Here is a 22,132-nt window from a genome sequence, read left to right as displayed (position 1 = left end):
GGCTTAGTGGTTGAGCATCTGCCTTTGGCTCAGGTCGTGATCCTGGGGTCCTGGGATCAAGTCCTGAATCAGGTTCCCCACAGGGAGCCTGCTTCTCCCTCTCTCTATGTCTCTGCCTCCCATTTATAAATAAATAAAATAAAATAAATTTTAGTAACACATATAATTTTGAGAAGATACCTAGAGGCCATTTGACTATCCTGTTTCTTCTTAAGGTTTTGCCAACTGAAAATATTCGTATTCATCAGCAGATATTGCCTATTGAAGTTATTACTGTGGTGATCTAGTGGTGATTTTATGATTTTTTTCTCATTACTGCTATATTATTTCCAGTACTACCATAAGAAAAATGTATTTCTTCTGCATATACTTATTCAAATATTTATTATATATTTATTATATCAGTCTGATAAGAAAAATATACTTGGAGGAATCCTATTACTTGCTTCTCCCTCTCCCTCTGCCTGCTTCTCTGCCTACTTTCTCTCTGTCAGATAAATAAATAAAATATTAAAAAACCCCAACAATATAAAGCTACAGTGATCAAGAGAGTAAGACATTGGATGCAAGGAACAGAAGAAAAAAAATGAACTTTAGCCTAAACCTTACACTTCACATACAAAAATTCACTCAAAGTGGAACATAGCTCTAAACATAAAACATAAAACTATAAAACTTTTAGAGGAAAATGTAAGAGAAAATCTATGTGGCCAGGTGGTAGACAAAGTCTTAAATATGACACTGAAAGCATGATACATAAAAGAAAAAGATAAATTACCCTCTATCAAAATTTATTTATTTATTTTTCTATCAAAATTTAAAAACTTTCTCTGAGAAAGAGACCTTAAGAAAATGAAAACAAACTATAGACTGTGTAAAAATATTTGCAAATTACATATCCCACAAATGAAATATTTTAAGAATATCTTAAGAACTCTCAAAATTCCATAATCAGAGAAACAGTGCATTTAAAATTGGTCAACGGAATTGAACAGGCCAAAAGATGCACAAGAATATGTGCGACCTGGTTAGCCTTTAGGGAAATGCAGGTTAAAATCATGGTAAGATACCACTACACACATGTATTAGAATGACTACATTAAAACAGAAATACTATATTAAGGGCTGGCAAGCACGCAAAGTGGAGATCATAAATTATTGGTGGGAATGCAAAATGGCCTAGCCAGTCACTCTGAAAACATTTTCACAGTTTTTTTATAAAGTTAAACACAGACTTAGCATATGACCCAGCAATCCCACTCCTGGGTATTTAGCCTTGAGAATTGAAAACCAGTGTTTAAACAAGTATCTATACAAAAATGTTTATAACAGTTGTAGTCATATTTGCAAAAATGAAACAAAACAAATTTGGAATGAACCCAAATGTCCTTCAGTGGGTGAATGGATAAATGAACTGTGCATATCTATACAATGGGATACTAATCAGCCACAAAAAAGAGCAAACTGCTCATATATGCAAGGTATTAAGCAGAGCGAGAAAAGCCAGTTTTAGAAGGTTATATAGCATATGGTTCCTTTTGTATGACATTTGAAAAGAAAAAAAAAAACTATATAGAACAGGTGAGTGATTGACAAATGTAGGGTCAGGAAAGGAATTGAGCATAAAGGATAACATGAGAGAGTTCTGTGGGTATCCTGGAACTCTTCTGTGTATCTCGGTGGTAGTGGTTAAACAAATCCATACATATGTTAAAATGTGCTGAACTGTATATGAAGAGAAAAAGTCAATACTATTGCATAAAAATTCTAAGTATGAAATTAAAAAAAATAAAATCAATACCAACTCATGGATAATTGTCTTAGTCTTTGTTAAAACCTAATATTGTTATTTATTTATTTTTCCTCAGATGGTTTCAGCTGTGACTATTGGGATCTTTTTCAGAGCTCCCTGCGTAAATATAATTTTTATTAGGATTATTTTAGGAAGATTTCATCAATGAGGGTCTAACAACTGAAAGGTCAGGAGAGGAAATTAATTATATAATTGTTGTAGGAAAATGATTAAATTCTTCCCATTATTCCATACTATTAAAGATAGCATCTGGTTGGTCCTGATTAATTTGTGATAGATGACTTATGATAGACATTCTTGCCAATTTGTGAGTTCCTACTTTGTAAATTGAATTCGTATTTTCCATTTTAAGAAGATCTATGCTGATTTTTACAGTTTTCTACTTCAGCCTCACAAGAGTTTTAAATTATTTCTCCCCAGCTAGTGCACTGAGTAGGTGGCTACTTATTTGAAAGCCAAAGAAATATATTACTGACACTTACTTAACATTAACTGATGAACTGAGGAAAAGCAGAAAATGTCTGTATTTTCTAGCAGGGATTGATACCAATATTTTAAAGCATAATTAGGGACTACATAATTAATTTGGTTAGCATTAATTTTGGTAAGTAAAATCATTATTTTCTTTACATAGTGGAATGCTAGATGGGGTACTTACTAAACAATTATGCTATAAAGTAATATTTATAAATAAAACATTTAACATAATTTGACAGAAAATTATTTGAGATAATATTTTTAAAAGAATAATAAAAATTCCATGCTTTTGCAGAATGTGCTCTTGGGACAATATCCTCTTGGAAATAGTGTAAAGAATTCTAGGTATAATGAAAATGCACTTCAGACTTGCAAATAGATTTCCATTGCCCTTTTAAAAAATGTAAGTTAATCCTTGTTTAATACCTATCATTTTTTCCTAAGAAGAAAGAAGGAAAAATATGAGTATATGTGAAGGAATGCACGCCTGTGTGTGTGTGAGAGAGAGATAGAGAGACAGAAAGACAGAGAGACAGAAAGACAGAGGGAGAGAAAATATATTGACCCTTTTATAGTGGATTTGTATGATCTTAATGCCATATAGCTTCTGGTCATTTAGAAGGATTGTTATCTGTGGGATAAAACCATGGTATGGTTGCTGCAGGTTGTGGACAAAACAAACAGAGATAGTTTAAGTGATATGGATAACAACAGATTGACTCTAAAGCAGGCAGAAAATTACAGAAGCAGAGTTCCATTTTTTTTTTACAATTATTAATGTGTTTTAATGTCTTAATGCTTTGATTATCCATTAGAAACACTAGTATTAACAGCTGTAACAAGTCAAAATAGTATCAGCATTACATGAGTCACTACTTACCCTTTCTCTTCTCCTAGTATTGCCATCTTCATCCAGAGAGGGATTGTTTAGTGCTCTGTGGAAATTGTGGATTTCTTCTAATGATTTGGTTACCTACGATACCCAATTATTGGTTTCCTTTCAACCTAATCTTCTCAACTTTGAAATAAAGCCCAAGGACCGTTTGTCTGTATCTGCCTCAAGGAAATGCTTTTTCATTTTGTTTTGTCTTTTTCAGGGGGAAGTATAATGGCAGTCTCCTACTACCACAAATCATGCAGTCAAATTTCCCATGTTTGGGGGAAATCACAGGGGTCAAGACATTCAGAGTGCAGTGGATGAGCCTTACCTTGGGAAAACCACTTTTGTGATCATGATAACTCCCCTGCCATGTAAGTATTCAGGGAAATGCTTTTAACCTGGCATAGCTCTTATTAGAGATTTCAAAGTCGTAGAGCCATTTTGTTAGTGGCTGTGAAAAATGACAAAAGACTGGAAGTAGCAGAGGGACCAAGACATAAATGTTTCCTAGAAATCCTGGGACTGTCCCAGAGCAAAAACCTTCCAAAGCAGCAGCAGCAGCAGCCCGGACTGTGCGGGTGATCCTCCTGGTATGGATTCATGCCGCTGGAGTGTACTCCATGTGCCCCATTTTCTAGAGAGAAAATGACTCAATTTCAAACTTTTCACCTGTGTATCACAGCTCCACATGGATTTGCCGAGAGTTGAGGTTCCTGGAGCTTTCTCAAAGTCACATTGTTGAGAGCCACTGTCCAGACCAGCGGTGACATTAGATATCAGACACACAGGAATAAAAGCTTTGTATAAGTAGGTCATAGAAAATATCCATTATGTATTTTGCCAAGTGGAATGAGGCAACAGAATCAATTTATTTTCATGCAAGCGCTATCAACAAGCACTTAGTGCGGTACTAATGCCTGTGTATTTGGAGTAATACACAGTAGGTGCAAGCACCACAGGGGGCACTCTTGACAAATATATAAACGAGTTTTAAGAATTAACTGGGCAAGCACTTTCTGGTCTTTCTGATTCCCAGAGGTTGGAGCACAGTAATTGATTTCCCAGACTCATTGAGTCAAACATGAGATACAAGGATGAATAAAACATAGTCCTTGACCTCAAGTAGACTGACGAAACATTATAACAGGAGAAGAATTTTATGATGAATATAAATACAAACATTAAAAGTATTAGAATATAGCGACAATGAACTAATTTTGTTGAGATTTAACACACATTCTTTCATAAAAGACTCAAACTGACCCTGTCAGGGAAGGGACAGTAGCCAGTTAGCAAAAGAGAAAATGAAATTCTTCAGGGAATCCTTCAGTCTCCCGTAGTTAGTAAGTAACAAATTTAAGATTTGAATTTCTGTTGTTTTTTCTCAGTTCTTAAACCTATATATTTCCATTACATCTACCAGAAACATATAGTTGAGCGAGGAGGGGAACACTCCCTGCAAGATGGCAGCTAGAATCAAGAATGATTTTATATTAAAAACATGTGTCAAAGGTGAAATAGGAGTTTAAGACATTGACAAAATGAGGAGTGCTTTACTTGCAAGGGTTCAGAGGCAGGTCACACATTTTAGGAAAATTCAGAATATTTTTCTTTTTATGTTTTCCAATAGAGATTAATCTATAATTCAGTCTTTATGCAGATAAGAACTATAATTTATTATATAAAGAATGTGCTACTTCAAGTAGTTCCCCAAGCAGGAGAATTAAAATAAAATAAAATTGTAAATAAAATGCCAGATTGCAAAAGCATTCTTTGGTTTATTTGAAACAACAAGTAAAAGAGCACTCTGCTTTTAAAGGGCTCACTGCCAATAAGTCAATTGGAAAAGGACAAACATTATATGGTCTCATTCATTTGGGGAATATAAAAATTAGTGAAAGGGAATAAAGGGAAAGGAGAGAAAATGAGTGAAAATATCAGTGAGGGTGACAAAACATGAGAGACACCTAACTCTGGGAAATGAACAAAGGGTAGTGGAAAGGGAGGTGGGTGGGGAGTTGGGGTGACTGGGTGACGGGCACTGAGGGGGGCACTTGATGGGATGAGCACTGAGTGTTATGCTATTTGTTGGCAAATTGAACTCCAATAAAAAATTTTAAAAAATTAAAAAAAAAAGAAACCATAGCAAAAAAAATAAAATAAAATAAAATAAAGGGCTCACTTGCCTGTTGCTCATTGTCAGCAGTTACAGAGATGGTTACTTGAAAATACTTCTGATGGTTATATTCATCCTCTGTTAAAATTTAACACAACTATAATATGGCCATTTTTTCATAGGACATGCCCCTAGGAAGAATGCTTATGTGTGATGTTTGCCTTTTGGGATAATTTCTTGTATTTCTTTAAAATAACTTCTAAAAGTGTCTAGTTTCTCACCCTGCATCAATGCTTCCTTATCCCACTTAATGATAAAACCAAAAACTCACTCTCACTGATAAAGTTGGATTGACAATTATACACAGTACTAAGAATTTGAGTTCTGTTGCTATACCAACGAATACTACTCCGTTAACAAATAGGAGATTTTTTTTACTCTTTGAAATCCAAAAAAAATTTAACATAATACTACTACATCAACAAGTTAAATAAGAAAATAATATGCAGTGATTTAGTAGATGTCTACAGTATTTACTACAGTTTAAAATCAGACCCTAATGAATGCATTTTGCATTAGAAAATAAAAGCACTCTCCCTTGCTAAATAGGAAACCAGTATTACAATCAATAGCAACATTTATGTACACTCTATGTGCATATATGCATGTCTGAGTGTACAGATATGTACATTTTTTAAAAGTTGAAGTGTGGTTCACATAATGTCACATTAATTTCAGGTATACAGCCTAGTAATTCCACAAGTCTATACGTTATGCTGGATGCACCACAAGTACAGCTACCATCTGTCACCTTGTGATGTTGTTACAATACCATCGACTATATTTCCTATCCTGTACCTTTTATCCCCATGACTTATCCATTACATAACAGGAAGCCTCTATCTTCCACTCTCCTTCACTCATTTTGTTGATCCTATATCCCCTTCTTGTTTGGAAACCATCACTTTATTTATGAATTTATAGGTCTTCTTCTGATTTCTGTTTGTTTATTCATTTGTTCTGTTTTTTTTTTCCTTTTTTAGATTCTAATATAAGTGAAATTATAGGGTATTTGTCTTTCTCTGGCTTATTTCACTTAGCATAATGTATTCTAGGTCCATCCATGTTGTTGCAAATGGAAGATTTTATTCTTTTAGGGCTAATATTCTAGTGTGTATGTATGTGTGTATAGATCTATATATCTACCACATCTTGTGTTGTCCATACATATATTTTTTTTACTATTATTAGAAAGAGAGAAGGATAGCTCGAGTGAGAAGGGAGGGGTGGAAGGAGAAGGAGAGAGAGAACCCAAGGGCATGGAGCCTGAGCCAGGGCTTAATCTCATGACTCTGAGATCATGACCTGAGCCAAAATCAAGAATTGAACATTTAATTGACTGAGCCACCCAGATGCCCTTGTAAATAATGCTTCAGTGAGCATAGGGGTGCATATATCCTTTCAAATTAGTGTTTTTGCTTTCTTTGGCTAAATACCCAGTAGTCTAATTACTGGATCATATAATGTTTCTTTTAAAATTTTTTGAAAAGTCTCCATACTGTTCTCCACAATGGCTGCATCAATTTACATTCCTAACAACAGTGCATGCAGGTTTTCTTTTCTTTACATTTTCACCTACACTTGTTCTTGTCTTTTTATTATAGCCATTCTGACAGGTATGAGGTGGTATATCATTCTGGTTTTGATTTGTATTTTCCGGATGATGAATGATGTTGAACATCTTTTAATATGCTTGTTTGCCATCTTTATGTCTTCTTTGGAAAAAATGTCTTTTTGTCCTTTGCCCATTTTTAATCAGAGTATCATCATCATCATCATCATCATTATTGGGTGATATATGAGTTCTTTATATATTTTGGATTTTAACTTCCTATTGGATATATCATTTGCAAATATCTCTCTCATTCAATAGGTTGCCTTTTTGTTTTGTTGATTTGTTTGTTTTCTTCACTGTGCAAAAGCTTTTTATTTTGCTGTAATCCTAATAGCCTATTTTTGTTTGTGTTTCTTTTGCCTGAGGAGATATATCTAGAAAAATGATTCTACAGCCTGTGCCAAATAAATTCCTGCCTGTGTTTTCTTTCAGGGGGTTTATGGTTTTAGATTTCACATTTAGGTCTTTAATCTGTTTTGAGTTTTTTTTTTTTTTGTATGGCGTAAGAAAATGATTCAGCTTCATTCTTTTGCATGTAGCTGTCCAGTTTTCTCAGCATCATTTATTGAAGAGACTTTTTCCCAGTGCATATTCTTGCCTCCTTTGTTGTAGATTAATTGACCATGGAAGTATAGGTTTCTGAGCTCTCTATTCTGTTCTATTGATCTCTGTGTCATGTGCCAGTACCATGCTGTTTTGATTACTACAGCTTTGTAGTATACCTTGAAATATGGTTTGTGATACCTCCAGCTTCGTTCTTCTTTCTCAAGATTGCTTGGGTTATTTGGTTCCATACAGATTTTAGTATTATTATTCCTAGTTCTGTGAAAAATGTCATTGGTAGTTTGACAGGGGTGGCATTGAATCTGAGGATCACTTTTGGTGGCATAGACATTTTAATAATATTAATTTTTTCATTCCATGAGCATGGAATATACTTTCTATTTGTGTTATCTTCATTATCGTTCATCAATGTTTTATGGTTTTCAGAGTCAAGTGTATGCATTTTTAATAGAATAGAGACACAGAGCAAGAGAGGCAGAGACACAGGCAGAGGGAGAAGCAGGCTCCATGCAGGGAGCCCAATGTGGGACTCGATCCTGGGACTCCGGGTTCACACCCTGAGCCAAAGGAAGACACTCAACTGCTGAGCCACCCAGATATTCTGAGAATGGATTAATTTAAAAGTCAGGAATAATACTTCCATATTTTTTTTATTGAAGTTCGATTTGCCAACATATAACACGCAGTGCTCATCCCATCAAGTGCCCTCCTCAGTGCCAGTCACCCCCACCCCAACCCCCACCCACCTCCCCTTCCACTACACTTTGTTCGTTTCCCAGAGTTAGAGGTCTCTCATGTTTTGTCACCCTCTCTAATTTTTCCCATTCAGTTCCCCTCCTTTCCCTTATAATCCCTTTCACTATTATATTCCCCATATGAGTGAAACCATGTGATGATTGTCCTCTCATTGACTTACTTCACTCAGCATGATACTCTCCACTTCCATCCACGTCAGAGCAAAGAATGGGTATGCATCTTCTCTGATGGCTGAGTAACATTCCATTGTATATATAGGCTACATCTTCTTAATCCATTTATCTGTCAATGGACATCAAGGCTTCTTCCACAGTTTGGCTATTGTGGACATTGCTGCTATAAACATCGAGGTGCAGGTGTCCCAGCGTTTCACTGCAGCTGTATATTTTTTAAAAATTTTTTTGTATATTTTTTTAAAAAAAGATTTTATTTATTTATTCATGAGAGACACAGAGAGAGAGAGAGACAGACAGACAGAGACACAGGCAGAGGGAGAAGCAGGGAGCCCGACACAGGACTCAATTCTGGGTCTCCAGGATCAGGCCCTGGGCTGAAGATGGCGCTAAACCGCTGAGCCACACCAGCTGCCCTGCATCTGTATCTTTGGGGTAAATCCCCAGTAGTGCAATTGCTGGGTTGCAGGGTAGCTTTATTTTTAACTCTTGAGGAACCTCCACACTGTTATCCAGAGTGGCTGCACCAGTTCATATTCCTACCAATAGTGCAAGAGGGTTCCCCTTTCTCCACATCCTCTCCAACATCATTTGTTTCCTGAATTGTTAATTTTCACCATTCTCACTGGTATGAAGTGGTATCTCATTGTGGTTTGGATTTGTATTTCCCTGATGGCAAGTGATACGGAGCATTTCTCATGGGCTTGTTGGCCATGTTTGTTTTCTTTGGTGAAATTTCTGTTTTTGTCTTTTGCCCATTTCATGATTGGATTGTTTCCTGGATGTTGAGTTTAATAAGTTCTTTATAGATCTTGGATACTAGCCCTTTATCTGATAGGTCATTTGCAAATCTCTTCTCCCATTCTGTAGGTTGTCTTTTAGTTTTGTTGACTGTTTCTTTTGCTGTGCAGAAGCTTTTTATCCTGATTAACTCCCAATAGTTCATTTTTGCTTTTGTTTCCTTTGCCTTCATAGATGTATCTTGCAAGAAGTTGCTGTGGCCAAGGTCAAAAAGGGTGTTGCCTGTGTTATCCTCTAGGATTTTGATGGATTCTTGTCTCACATTTAGATCTTTCATCCATTTTGAGTTTATCTTTGTGTGTGGTGTAAGAGAATGCTCTAGTTTCATTCTTCTGCACGTGGCCGTCCAATTTTCCCAACACCATTTATTGAAGAGACTGCCCTTTTTCCAGTGGATAGTCTTTCCTGCTTTGTCAAATATTAGTTGACCATAGAGTTGAGGGCCCATTTCTGGGTTCTCTATTCTGTTCCACAGATCTATGTGTCTGTCTTTGTGCCAGTGACACACTGTCTTGATGATCACAGCTTTGTAGTACAACCTGAAATCCGGCATTGTGATGCCCCTGGCTCTCGTTTTCTTTTTCAATATTCCCCTGGCTATTTGGGGTCTTTTCTGATTCCACACAAATCTTAAGATTATTTGTTCCAACTCTCTGAAGAAAGTCCATGGTATTTTTATAGGGATTGCATGGAACGTGTAAATTGCTCTGGGTAGCATAGACATTTTCACAATATTTATTTTTCCAATCCATGAGCATGGAATATTTTTCCATCTCTTTGTGTCTTAATTTCTTTCGGAAGTGTTCTGTAGTTTTTAAGGTATAGATCCTATACCTCTTTGATTTGGTTTATTCCTAGGTATCTTATGCTTTTGGGTGCAATTGTAAATGGGATTGACTCCTTAATTTCTCTTTCTTCAGTCTCATTGCTAGTGTATAGAAATGCCACTGATTTCTGGGCATTTATTTTGTATCCTGCCACACTGCCGAATTGCTGTATGAGTTCTAGCAATCTTGGGGTGGAGTCTTTTGGGTGTTCTATGTACAGTATCATGTCATCGGCAAAGAGGGAGCGTTTGACTTCTTTGCCAATATGAATGCCTTTTATTTCTTTTTGTTGCCTGATTGCTGAGGCTAGGACTTCTAGGACTATGTTGCATAGCAGTGGTGAGAGTAGAAATCCCTGTCCTGTTGCTGATCTCAGGGGAAAGGCTCTCAGGTTTTTCCCATTGAGAATGATATTTGCTGTGGGCTTTTCGTAGATGGCTTTTAAGATGTTAAGGAATGTTCCCTCTATCCCTACACTCTGAAGAGTTTTGATCAGGAATGGATGCTGTATTTTGTCAAATGCTTTCTCTGCATCTAATGAGAGGATCATATGGTTCTTGGTTTTTCTCTTATTGATATGATCTATCACATTGATTGTTTTATGAGTGTTGAACCAGCCTTGTGTCCCGGGGATAAATCGTACTTGGTCATGGTGAATAATCGTCTTCATGTACTGTTGGATCCTATTGGCTAGTATCTTGTTGAGAATTTTTGCATCTGTGTTCATCAGGGATATTGGTCTATAATTCTCCTTTTTGGTGGGGTCTTTGTCTGGTTTTGGAATCAGGGTGATGCTGGCCTCATAAAATGAGTTTGGAAGTATTCCATCCCTTTTTGTCCTGCAGAACAGCTTTAGTAGAGTAGGTATTATTTCTTCTTTAAATGTTTGATAGAATTCCCCAGGGAAGCCATCTGGCCCTGGACTTTTGTGTCTTGGAAGGTTTTTGATGACTGCTTCAATTTCCTCATTGGTTATTGGCCTGTTCAGGTTTTCTATTTCTTCCTGTTCCAGTTTTGGTAATTTGTGGTTTTCCAGAAATGCATCCATTTCTTCTAAAGTGCCTAATTTGTTGGCATATAGTTGCTCTAATATGTTTTTAAGATAATTTGTATTTCCTTGGTATTGATTGTGATCTCTCCTCTTTCATTCATGATTTTATTGAGTCTTTTCTCTTTTATTTTTAATAAGGGTGGCTAGGGGTTTATCTTATTAATTCTTTCAAAGAACCAACCCCTGGTTTTGTTGATCTCTTCTATAGTTCTTTTTTTTTCTTTTAATCACAATTTTTATTTTTTTATTTTTTTATTTTTTATTTTTATTTATTTATTTATTTATTTTTTTAATTTATTTTTTATTGGTGTTCAATTTACTAACATACAGAATAACACCCAGTGCCCGTCTATAGTTCTTCTGGTCGCTATTTCATTGAGTTCTGCTCGAATCTTTATCATCTCCCTTCTTCTGCTTGGTGTAGGTTTTACTTGTTGTTCTTTCTCCAGTTCCTTTAAGTGCAAGGTTAGCTTGTGTATTTGAGTCTTTTTCCAATTTTTTGAGGGATGCTTGTATTGTGATGTATTTCCCTGTTAGGTCTGCTTGTGCTGTATCCCAAAGATTTTGAGCAGTTGTATATGCACTTACATTAGTTTCCCTCAATCTTTTTAGTTCTACTCTAATTTCCTGGTTGACCCATTCATCTTTTAGTAGGTTGATCTTTAACCTCTATGTGTTTGAGTTTCTTCCAAATTTCTTCCTGTGATTGAGGTCTAGTTTCAAAGCATTGTGGTCTGAAAATATGCAGAGGACAATCCCAATCTTTTGGTATCAGTTGAGACCTGATTTTTGACCCAGTATGTGCTCTATTCTGGAGAAAGTTCCATGTGCACTTCAGAAGAATGTGTTTTCAGTTGCGTTTAGATGTAAAGTTCTGTAAATATCTGTTAAATCCATCTGGTCCAGTGTATCATAAGGTCTTTGTTTCTTTGTTGATGTGCTTAGAAAATATGTCATTTGCAGAAAGTGCTGTGTTGAAGTCTCCCAGTATTAGTGTATTATTATCTAAGTATCTCTTTAATTTGATTATTAATTGATTGATATACTTGGCAGCTCCCACATTAGGGGCATACATATTCATGATTGTTAGGTCTTCTTGTGGGATAGCCCCTTTAAGTATGATATAGTGTCTCTCTTCATCTCTTACTACAGTCTTTGGGATAAACATTAATTTATCTGATATGAGTACTGCTACCCCAGCTTTCTTCTGAGGACCATTTGAATGGTAAATGGTCCTTTTATTTTCAGGCTGGAGGTGTCCTTAGATCTAAAATGAGTCTCTTGTAGACACCATACAGATGGGTCTTGCTTTTTTATCCAGTCCGATACCCAGAGTCTTTTGATGGGATCATTTAGCCCATTCACGTTCATAGTAACTATTGAAAGATATGACTTTAGTGTCATCGTAACACCTATTCAGTCCCTGTTTTTGTGGATTATTTCTTTGGGCTTCCCTTTCTTTTACAGGTCCCCCTTAATATTTATTGCAGAGCTGGTTTGGTGGTCACATATTCTTTCAGTTTCTGCCTATCTTGGAAGCTCTTTATCTCTCCTTCTATTCTGAATGAGAGCCTTGCTGGATAGAACATTCTTTGCTGCATGTTCTTCTCATTTAGGATCCTGAATATATCCTGCCAGCCCTTTCTGGCCTGCCAGTCTCTGTGGAGAGGTCTGCTGTTAATCTGATATTTCTCCCCATATAAGTTAAGAATCTCTTGTCTTTTGCTCCTTTCAGGATTTTCTCTTTATCTTTGGAATTTGCAAGTTTCACTATGAAAAGTCGAGGTGTTGAAAGTTTTTTATTATTTGGGGGGGGGGCACCTCTTTCTACTGGATCTGAGTGCCTATTTCCCCAAATTAGGGAAGTTCTCATCTGTGATTTGTTCAAACACACTTTCTGGCCCTCTCTCCCTCTTGGCATCTTCTGGAACCTCAATTATACATAGATTCTTCCTTCTCAGGCTGTCATTTATTTCTCTGAACCTTTCCTCATGGTCTATTAATTGTTTTTCTCTTCTTTTCTCAGCTTACATCAACTTGTCTTCTATTTCACTCATGTTTCTTCCACCTTATTAACCCTAGCAATAAGACATCCAGTTTGGATTGCGTCTCATTTATTTTTAATTTCAGCCTGATTAGATCTGAATTCTGTTTCTGTAGTAACAAAGTTTCTAGAGTCCTTTATCCTTTTTCCAGAGCCACCAGTAGCTTTATAATTGTCCTTTGGAATTGGCTTTCTGACATTGAATTGAAATCCATATTTTGTAACTCTGTGGCAGAGAGTACTGTTTCTGGTTCTTTCTTTTGTGGTGAGTTCTTCCTTCTAGCCATTTTGTTCAGTACAGAGTAGTTGTATGAGTGAGCGGAGTCAAAAATATCAACCACGACCCAAGTAAATTCCACCCTAGAAGATTATGTTGAGGTCAGAGGCCAGAAAATGAAAAAGAAGCTCTGAAAAAAATAAAACAAAAAGACCACTAAAGTGAAAAACAAATTAAAAAAAAATAAAGTAAAATAACAAAGTAGTAAATAAAAGGCCAAAAACCCCAAAGAAGAAGAAAAAAGAAAAAGAATAAAAGGAAAAAAATAAAAATGAAAAAGAGAAAAAAGACGGGAAAAAATAGGGGGAGAACTAGGGGATGGTGGTGGTGAAGAAGTGGTAGTGGAGAGAGAATGTTGTCTACTTGAGGGGTCCTAGAGGGTGATCCTCTTGGTTCTGAGTGTATTTTGTTCTGTATGTTAGAAGATGCTCAAATTTATATAAAGCAAATTTATATAAAGCAGCAATACTTATAGAAAGCCCCATATGTTTTGACCACCAAAGCATAAACAAGATAAAAGAGAGGGGCATAATGGGGAGGAAGAGACAATATAATCTCACAGAATGAACCAGCACGGTATTCCACTTGGTTCTGGGTGCATGCTGGTCATGTTTTAGAAGGTATTAACATCAGCCATTGGAGAACAAAATGAGGCAGGGTAAACAAAAAACACAAAACAAAAACCCATATCTCGTATCTCTCAAAATTAAATCAAATATGTTGAAGGGAACCCAGAAGTGAAAAATATATCTAAGACATGTAATTATAGAAATCTGAAAGTCGAAAAGGAAAAAACTTAAAAATGAAAAGCTGGTAAAAAATTGGAGTTAAGGTGGGAAAAGAGAAAAAATATTGGAAATTTTTAGTCTGATATACAAAAGTTGTAATGGAAAAAGGAAAAAAAAAAAAAGGGCAGGGACCCTCTAGTTCTATATACTATTCTGCCTTGATTTTCCCTTGGTCCTGGAGCTCTCCAGTGCTGCTTGGTCAGGAACTTGCTCTTCTCCTGTCCTTCCAGCAGGTCTCTGGGGGAGGGGCCTGCGTGCTGATTCTCAGGTGTGTGCACCTGGGGAGGTGCCCCACCTCCTCCTCCCCGGTGGAGGTGGAACATGGAGGAACAATCACACTGGCGGCGGCCACTCCCCAGGTCTGGAGACAGCTCCCCCAGTAACTACTGTAGCTCCCGGTCAGCACTGGCCTGGGTGCTCCAGGGCGGCAGAGGTGCTGCTCTGCAGAGCTTAGGGGCACCCCGGTGGACTGTCCTGGCTCTCAGGTGCTCTCCCTGCCTCCGCCTCCCCTCACCCGCAGGCAAAAGGGTCCTCCCCACCTCTGCCCACCCCTGGGAGGAGCACAGGATCCCGGCTGTTGCCCATTCGGGTGCCCTGGGATCCCAGCCCTGTGCCGCTGGACCTGCTCTGGGCCGCCTCTCCCGGGGAGATCAGGGCTCAACCCCCTCAACCCAGAGCCCCGCCAGGGATTGGGGCTCAGCCTCCTCACCCCCAGGGATTGGGGCTCAGCCCCCCCTCCACCCGGAGCCCCCCCCAGGGATCGGGGCTCAGCCCCTCCACCCAGAGCTCTCCTTAGGGATCAGGGCTCAGCCCCCATCTATCCAGAGCACTCCCCAGGGATTGGGGCTCAGCCCCCTCCGCCGGAGCCCCCCTACTTTTCCCCGAGGCCCCGGGCCGCGCTCCAGCCCTTCACCGAGACCCCGCAGGGTGTGTGCGCTCCCCCCGGCGCCCTCCTCCCCTGGTGACCCCGGGACTGGAGGCGTCACCCCCCCGGGTCCCCCCATCTCCCCGCTGTGCACTTTCCCTCCGGGAAGAATCCGGCGGATCGTTAAAGCCCCGGCATCTGGGGGGCTCTCCCGCCCGAGGCTCCCCCCAGCCCGGCTCCTCGGCCCGCCCCCTCGATGCTGTTTCATTTCTCCTTCTCCGCCCCCGACCTCGTCAGAGGCGAAGGCCCTTCCCGCTGCAGCTCCCGGTTCTCTGCTCACCTCCCAGGTGGAGCTCGTGGGTGCTCAGGGGGGTGGAAGGTTGCCCCGGGAGCGGGCGGGGGGCGGGGGGGTGAGGCCCCTGCTCCTCCGCCAGCCTGCCCCTAGATCCACAAATACTTCTGAATTCTTAATAAAACATTTAGGTTTCTTGAGAATGCAAATATCAAGGAAAATGAGAAGTATTGACCAGGAGCATATTTATATGTATGTATGTGTTTATATATGTGAAATTATACACTTAAAACATCCATGTAAATCCATCGTAAACTAATACATTTCTAATCATAATGTAAATATATACGTTTTCTTGTATTTCTAGGATCCAGTTAACAAAGCTAGAAAATATCATTTTAAAGAAGGAGAGATTCATCAGAGCAACAAATATAGGAAATATTTAGGAATAAATATTGAGAAAATTTTAATATATGGTGAGACTTTATATGGAAATTACATAATCTTATCATTGGAAGACTTAAATGAAAATGTGAATAATTAAAGATGTAGAACCTATTTTTTCAGGGGACTATTTTATATTTCTAAAAATGCAAATTTTAACTAATGTATACCAAAACATTCCAATTTAATTACATAAAAATCTGAACTTGGTAATACAGTTCTTCAAAAAAAAAAATAAACTGTAAAAATGTTTATTAGAAGAAAATATATAAAATTTTTAAATAGAAAAGTTACCTGCTCCATCAAACATTAAAACATATTATTTAGTACATAATACATAAAATACAATTTGTGCAACGTTTTAGCCATTGAGTGAAATTGAAGGTAGATACCTGAAATATCAATAATTATATACCTATTCTTATTGTATGATAACATAATAAAAAAACAGAATTATATAAATATATTGGAACAATTGTGAAAAAATGTTATTTCCATCTTACATTATTTAAAAATAAATGGCAGGTGCATTAAATAGTTAAAAATGAGCTTTAAACAAAAGAAAAAGTAGAAAGTAATGGAATAGAATAATTAATAGCTCTGTGGTAGAATAACATTTTTCTTTGAATTAGTTAAAAGTTATGAAAGTATGTGTGCATAATAATTTTCTGGCAAAAAAGATGAAGTCTAAATAAAATAATAATATTGTTTATAGATATAAACAATAAATCTATAATAAATTAAATCTATAATAGATTATAGTTTCCTCAATATGTTAATAGTAATGTATATTCAAATTTGTTAGAAATATTCAGAATTCTAAATAAATTAATGGGTAAATAATAAGATAGTTTATGAAAGGGGCAATAAAATTGACAGATAAATAAGGTAAATATTAGCCAATCTACTTATCAAAACAAGGTAAAAGAAAGCATTCTTATGACATTATTTTACATAGTAAAATTAGCAAACAAAGGAACCAAAACCAAAACATCCAATGCTGGCTATACTGAAAAGAAATTACTGTATTCATTCATTATTATTAATTTAGTAATTTAGTGCAGACTTTCTGAAAAGCAATATGACAGAAATTAAATTGCTAGACTTAAATATTATACTTTCATTCCAAATTTTATCTCAATTAAACAGAAGCAGAACTATCCTCAAATATGTTCATTGTAGCTTTAATAATGATAGCAATTCAAAGAACACAAGAAACGTATGCCATACTAAAATATTTTACCAACATATAATAATCTGATAGACTACACATGCATTCATATGTGAATGTACACATGTGCACGTATCTTTCTTACTATAAATATGAAGGACATACAGAAAAACTAAAACGTTTATGACATAAGCCAGACAAAAAGCAGTATAAAATGTTTCACATCAATATTGCAGATACATAAACCTATGCCATAAATCATTGATAGTGGATAGTAATAGATAATCACATAAACTAACCCACATTACCTCTTTGGCTTGCTAATGAGTTAAGATAAGAAGCTAGTAAAATTCCTTGACTCTTAGATTTGTTTGCCCTTCTATTTAACTAGGTGCTAGGTAAATAGCTATCATTTTATGTCCTGACTCATGTACCAAAGAAATGTATTGACCAAAATACTGTATGAATAGATTCTGGAAAATAATGATTATGTGGAAAATCATGGTTATAATTCTGGACACCACAGTATCATGTATATTTTATTCTGATGGGCTTTGCTCTACACTCACATATTATACCTGAATATCAATGTATTCAATCCACCTGCAGTGCCAGTTCTCATTAAGATGATAGGGTGTTCAAAGTAGGTGGAAACATGATTTGTTAACTGCCCAATATTTCCACCAAATCATTTATTTATCTATTCTTACTACAAGTATTTCTTAAGTCACTAGTACATCCTTGGTATCATTCATAAACAAGACTGAAACTGCCTCTGTCATTAGTGAGCTTATACTGTTTTGTTTTTAAAGATTTTTATTTATTTATTCATGAGAGACACAGAGAGAGAGGCAGAGACATAGGCAGAGGGAGAAGCAGGCTCCCTGTGGGGAGCCTGTTGTGGGACTCACCCCGGGATCATGCCCTAAGCCAAAGGCAGACACTCAGCCACTGAGCCACCCAGGTGCCCGAACTTATACTTTTAAAGAAGGAAGGGAATTGTCATAGACTCATTGGTGCCCTGCCTAGATCCCCTGGGAACCATTTTATTCATTTGGTGTGCTTCCTCCAACTGCCATGGTAGGATTTTGCTCTAACATCTCCTATCTGTAACCTTCTCTGGAGTTCATAATAGAAAGGATACTGGAACCATTTTGCTTAGAGATGCCTAGGAATTAAGCCTCTGCCTCTCTACTGCCTTTAGGTAGCCCGTAGGCAATGACTGACTGACATGGTGTCTAGACGTGTAATAACCTTTCTTCAAGGCTGCATATATTCTGTGGGACAATTTATGTTCCAAAGCTCCCCTGTGGGATTAGACTGAAGGTAAACTTCAACCCCCAACTACACCCTTGCTTGACTTCCTCCTCTTCCCTGTCTTTCTCCCTCATGCCCATACGTGTTTCTTCTGAGAGCCCACTCTTAATCAGTTGTGTCATGTATCCCGTCTCAGACTGCTTATTGAGAATCCAATCTTAAGTTAATGATTGAACAAGTAATTGCAATCGTGTGTTATATATGCTATGAAAGCTAAAGAATATAAAGCTGTGGATATATAGCAAAGAAATCTTATCCTAGGGTGGAAAGTAGAAGGTATTTTTCTTAAGGAAAGAACATTTAAATTGAGACCCTGTGTCTTTTTTTTTTTTTTTTGAGACCCTGTGTCTTTTATCTATCTTATTTTAAAATAGTATGGCATGCATTTATGAAATGACTGGTCATGGCTGAGGACTATAGTCTTTGATCCTGGTCACTATGGAAATAATCAGTCCATGTTATGACTGAACTCTTTTTCCCATTAGCTTCAAACTATTAACACTGGTCACTGAAGGAAGAGAAACCACCACAGAGAGTGACAAGTTACTCAGGCACAGCATCTATCTCCGTATATTAGCAAGCATCCGTGAAACTGTACTACTGAGCATGTCCTTCAACCTGCCAGTGTATATGTATAGGCATGTAGTTCTCCATATGTATGTGTTTCATCATTAACATACTAATTTTGGTGATGAAAACTGGCCGGTAGAATTTGCGTAGTGACCAAAATGATGCTATGCTAATTCTATTATGAGCCCCTTAGAGCTTTGCTCTTGCTTAATGTCATAGAAATAAGATTTTTGAAAATCAGATTTTTCAGTTAAGATCCATTCCATGAAAGAGATAGACTACTGATTCTCACGTATCAGATATATCCTATTTAAAGCACAGATAATAAGTGTAAGATGCATCTTGGAAGAGAAAGGGGGTACAACTTTAAAGGAAAAGCTATCTATCTGCATGGCAGTTAGGATGAAATCAAATAAGAAGCTAAACAAGCCTGCTTTTAATTGCTTATCGTGCTCCAGACCCAAGAAAGCATGATTATATACAATTCTTAAATTGTTATTATGATGCCCCAACCACATTAAAATATTGATAAAAAACTAATAATAATAAAAGCCAATGACTCCTCTTTTTCAGTGTTTAGGAGACAAGTTCAAAAAAGAAGCCTAGCATTATTATATTTGAAATAATTCTATTTTGGTGTGTACAGTATGGTTTATCTATTAAAAGCCACATTTATTTAACAATTCTCCCTGTGTTCATAAAGAAATAGGCCTAGAAGTATCGAAGACTTGCTGAGGATATCACAGGGACATTGTGATAAAGATCATAAATAGATTTAGGTTCCCATGTTCAGAAATTATTTAAATGGTATAACCTACATCTTCTGAGAAAATAAGTAAAACATTCCCCAAATTCTAGGACAATAAATTAAGTATCCAAAGATGATGCTTGTCAAAGTCCCTTCTGAAAACTATATTAATAGTTTTGTCAGTCTAGTTAAAATCTTTGATTGATATTCACTTAGAGACTTTTGAATTTTGTAAGTGTACCAGAGGAGATGGTAGTCTATTATATGACAAAATTTGAAAAAGTATTCATAAATATTGTCTTTTTCACTTGGACTTCACAGTAAGTGAAGTTTATATCACTGTTATTAGAAACATTTCAAGAAGTTATAATAGAGAGCATTTTGCAAACCTTCAAAAGAGAAAAAATAGGGGAAGGAAACTATTTGCACTAAAGAGTGGTTTAAATGACACTGTAAGTGGAAACTATGGTAGTTGTTAAGTATGCATTTATTTTAGTAAAGCTTGCTTGCTTGCTTGCTTGCTTGCTTGCTTCCTTCCTCCTTCTTTCTCAGCTAAAAGGTCTGTCATACCTCAACAAATTGTAAAACTGAAGGGCTCTTGGGCCCACAGCTCTTTGGAGGGAATAGACTAACTTGATGCAGTACTTAGCCCCACTGTAAATTAATTACTCAGGGCTTATGTGGTTTTGTGCAGGACATAATCATTCTGGAGATGGGAGTTATCTATATGAAAAGGTTTATTAAAGTCAGAATCTAGGCAAGAAAGTGGTGAGTAATATGCAAAACAGAAATGCTAAGCACAGTTAATTAACAGCTTAAAAATTTCAGAATGTAAAGTTGGGTTAAAAATGCTGTAGAGATTTAGCTGAGACAACTGTATCCTTAATGTTATTGCATATCACCATCTGACAAGTAAATCAAATGACACTTACTCATTGAGGACCTTCATGCCCAAGAGTCTAATAATTGAACCTGGCAGTGTAGTAGTGTAAAGCAGGCTTATCCTATAGTTGAGGAAAGGGGATGTGATAACATTAGTGAACACAGCGTGAAAATTTAAGCGCATAATATTGTTACAGGCTATAATGTACTTAGTTTATAGCATGGGTAGTTAGAGAATGAGACACTCTAGTTTAAATTTTTTATATATGGTATTTAGGATTTTCCAAATAGTACATCTAAAACACATGCCTGTGGACCCACCACCAGCTTAATAAAATAGGACTCATTCCTTTGAGGCTTGGTATGTTCTCTGTAATCACTTCTTCCTTCCTTGCTGAGATTACTGCTAACTTAAAACTTGTGCTTATTAATACTCCTTCCTTTATCTCCTAGGAGTATATAATATATATCACCTCTTAAATTAGACATTATTGTTACAGATGCCATTAACATTATTTTAGATTTACCCATATGTTCACTATTTTTTTCTAGGTTGATTTTCTTTCTTTCTAAAGTCAAATTTTAATATTTCCTTTAGTGAGGAAACTAGTAAACTCTCCATTTTTGTTTATTTAAAGCTTCTTTGCACTTGTTATTGAAAGATAATTTCTCAGAACATATAATTCTCTTCTCATTTATCTTGTTTTCCACTTAAATATAATGTTCCGCTGACTATGGCTTTCACTGTTGCTGTTAGATTTCACTGTACCTCTGATGGGAATTCCTTTTTTTTTTTTTTACTAGCTTTTAAAATAATATCTTTTCTCCCCCATTATATGTTTGACTATGGTGAATCTAGGAATTGGCTTATTTTTATTTACCCTGCTTGAGGATTATTGTCCTTCATGTATCTGGAGTTTATGTCTCTCTGGAAAATTCTTATTGCCTATTCAACATTCTCGAAATATGCTCTTTTTCCAGAATTCCTCTCTTTCTAGAATTCTTTGATGTGAATGATACAGAATAAGATGTCCCTAGAAATTACTAGAATACTGAACATATATTAATATTAATTTAATATTATATTAAATATAGCAAATAGCATTTGCTATACACATACTATAACACTCCTCTTGTCTCCATCATTGCTCACTCTTCTCCCAGTCTCCACTTTTTTCCCCTCTATTTCTGTAATTTGGATTGTCTTGTGGGATACAGTTTGGAAATCTTTATTCTGGACTCAATAGTTCTCTGAATTCTCTCAACACAGCATGCAGAATATTTTATTATAATTATTCACTTATTTGATTGATTCTTATTGTCTGGTTATTAGATTAGGAGCCCACTGAAAGCAGAAGCTGTACCTTGGTCATCTCGATTTCTCCAGTGCCCAGAAGAGCGACAAACAAAGAGTAAGTGAGTAAAACATATTCTGGCTTAATTACTAGGCTTTTAATAAATCCCTTATTAAAATATGAAAATCATCTTGGAATGCATCTGCCATAGAGCTTCTACAGTCTGCCTAAGAACAGCATTTCATGACTTAGCTAAATAGGGAGAGCAAAATCACTCACCAACCTGAATGTCAGCACAGGCGTGAT

General features: G+C 36.6%; 1 long non-coding RNA gene and 1 other non-coding gene across 13 annotated transcripts in view; one reads left to right on the top strand and one right to left on the bottom strand.

The window, feature by feature from the left end:
* Positions 1-22,132, top strand: part of LOC140613213 (uncharacterized) — a 541,366-nt gene that overhangs the window by 329,268 nt on the left and 189,966 nt on the right. For all 12 annotated transcript variants that reach the window (XR_012014428.1, XR_012014406.1, XR_012014395.1 and 9 more), the window contains 2 exons: positions 3,388-3,541; positions 21,865-21,943. This is a non-coding gene — a long non-coding RNA (uncharacterized lncRNA). The remainder of the gene's footprint in view (positions 1-3,387; positions 3,542-21,864; positions 21,944-22,132) is intronic.
* Positions 3,385-3,549, bottom strand: LOC140623764 (U1 spliceosomal RNA). The gene has a single exon (XR_012023302.1). It is a non-coding gene; the product is annotated as a U1 spliceosomal RNA (small nuclear RNA).

The sequence above is a fragment of the Canis lupus genome, chromosome 2 (genome assembly GCF_048164855.1).
Source record: "Canis lupus baileyi chromosome 2, mCanLup2.hap1, whole genome shotgun sequence".
NCBI classification, from domain to species: domain Eukaryota; kingdom Metazoa; phylum Chordata; class Mammalia; order Carnivora; family Canidae; genus Canis; species Canis lupus.
The sequence above is the reverse complement of the archived record's forward strand: the minus strand, read 5'-3'. Positions and strand labels throughout refer to the sequence as shown.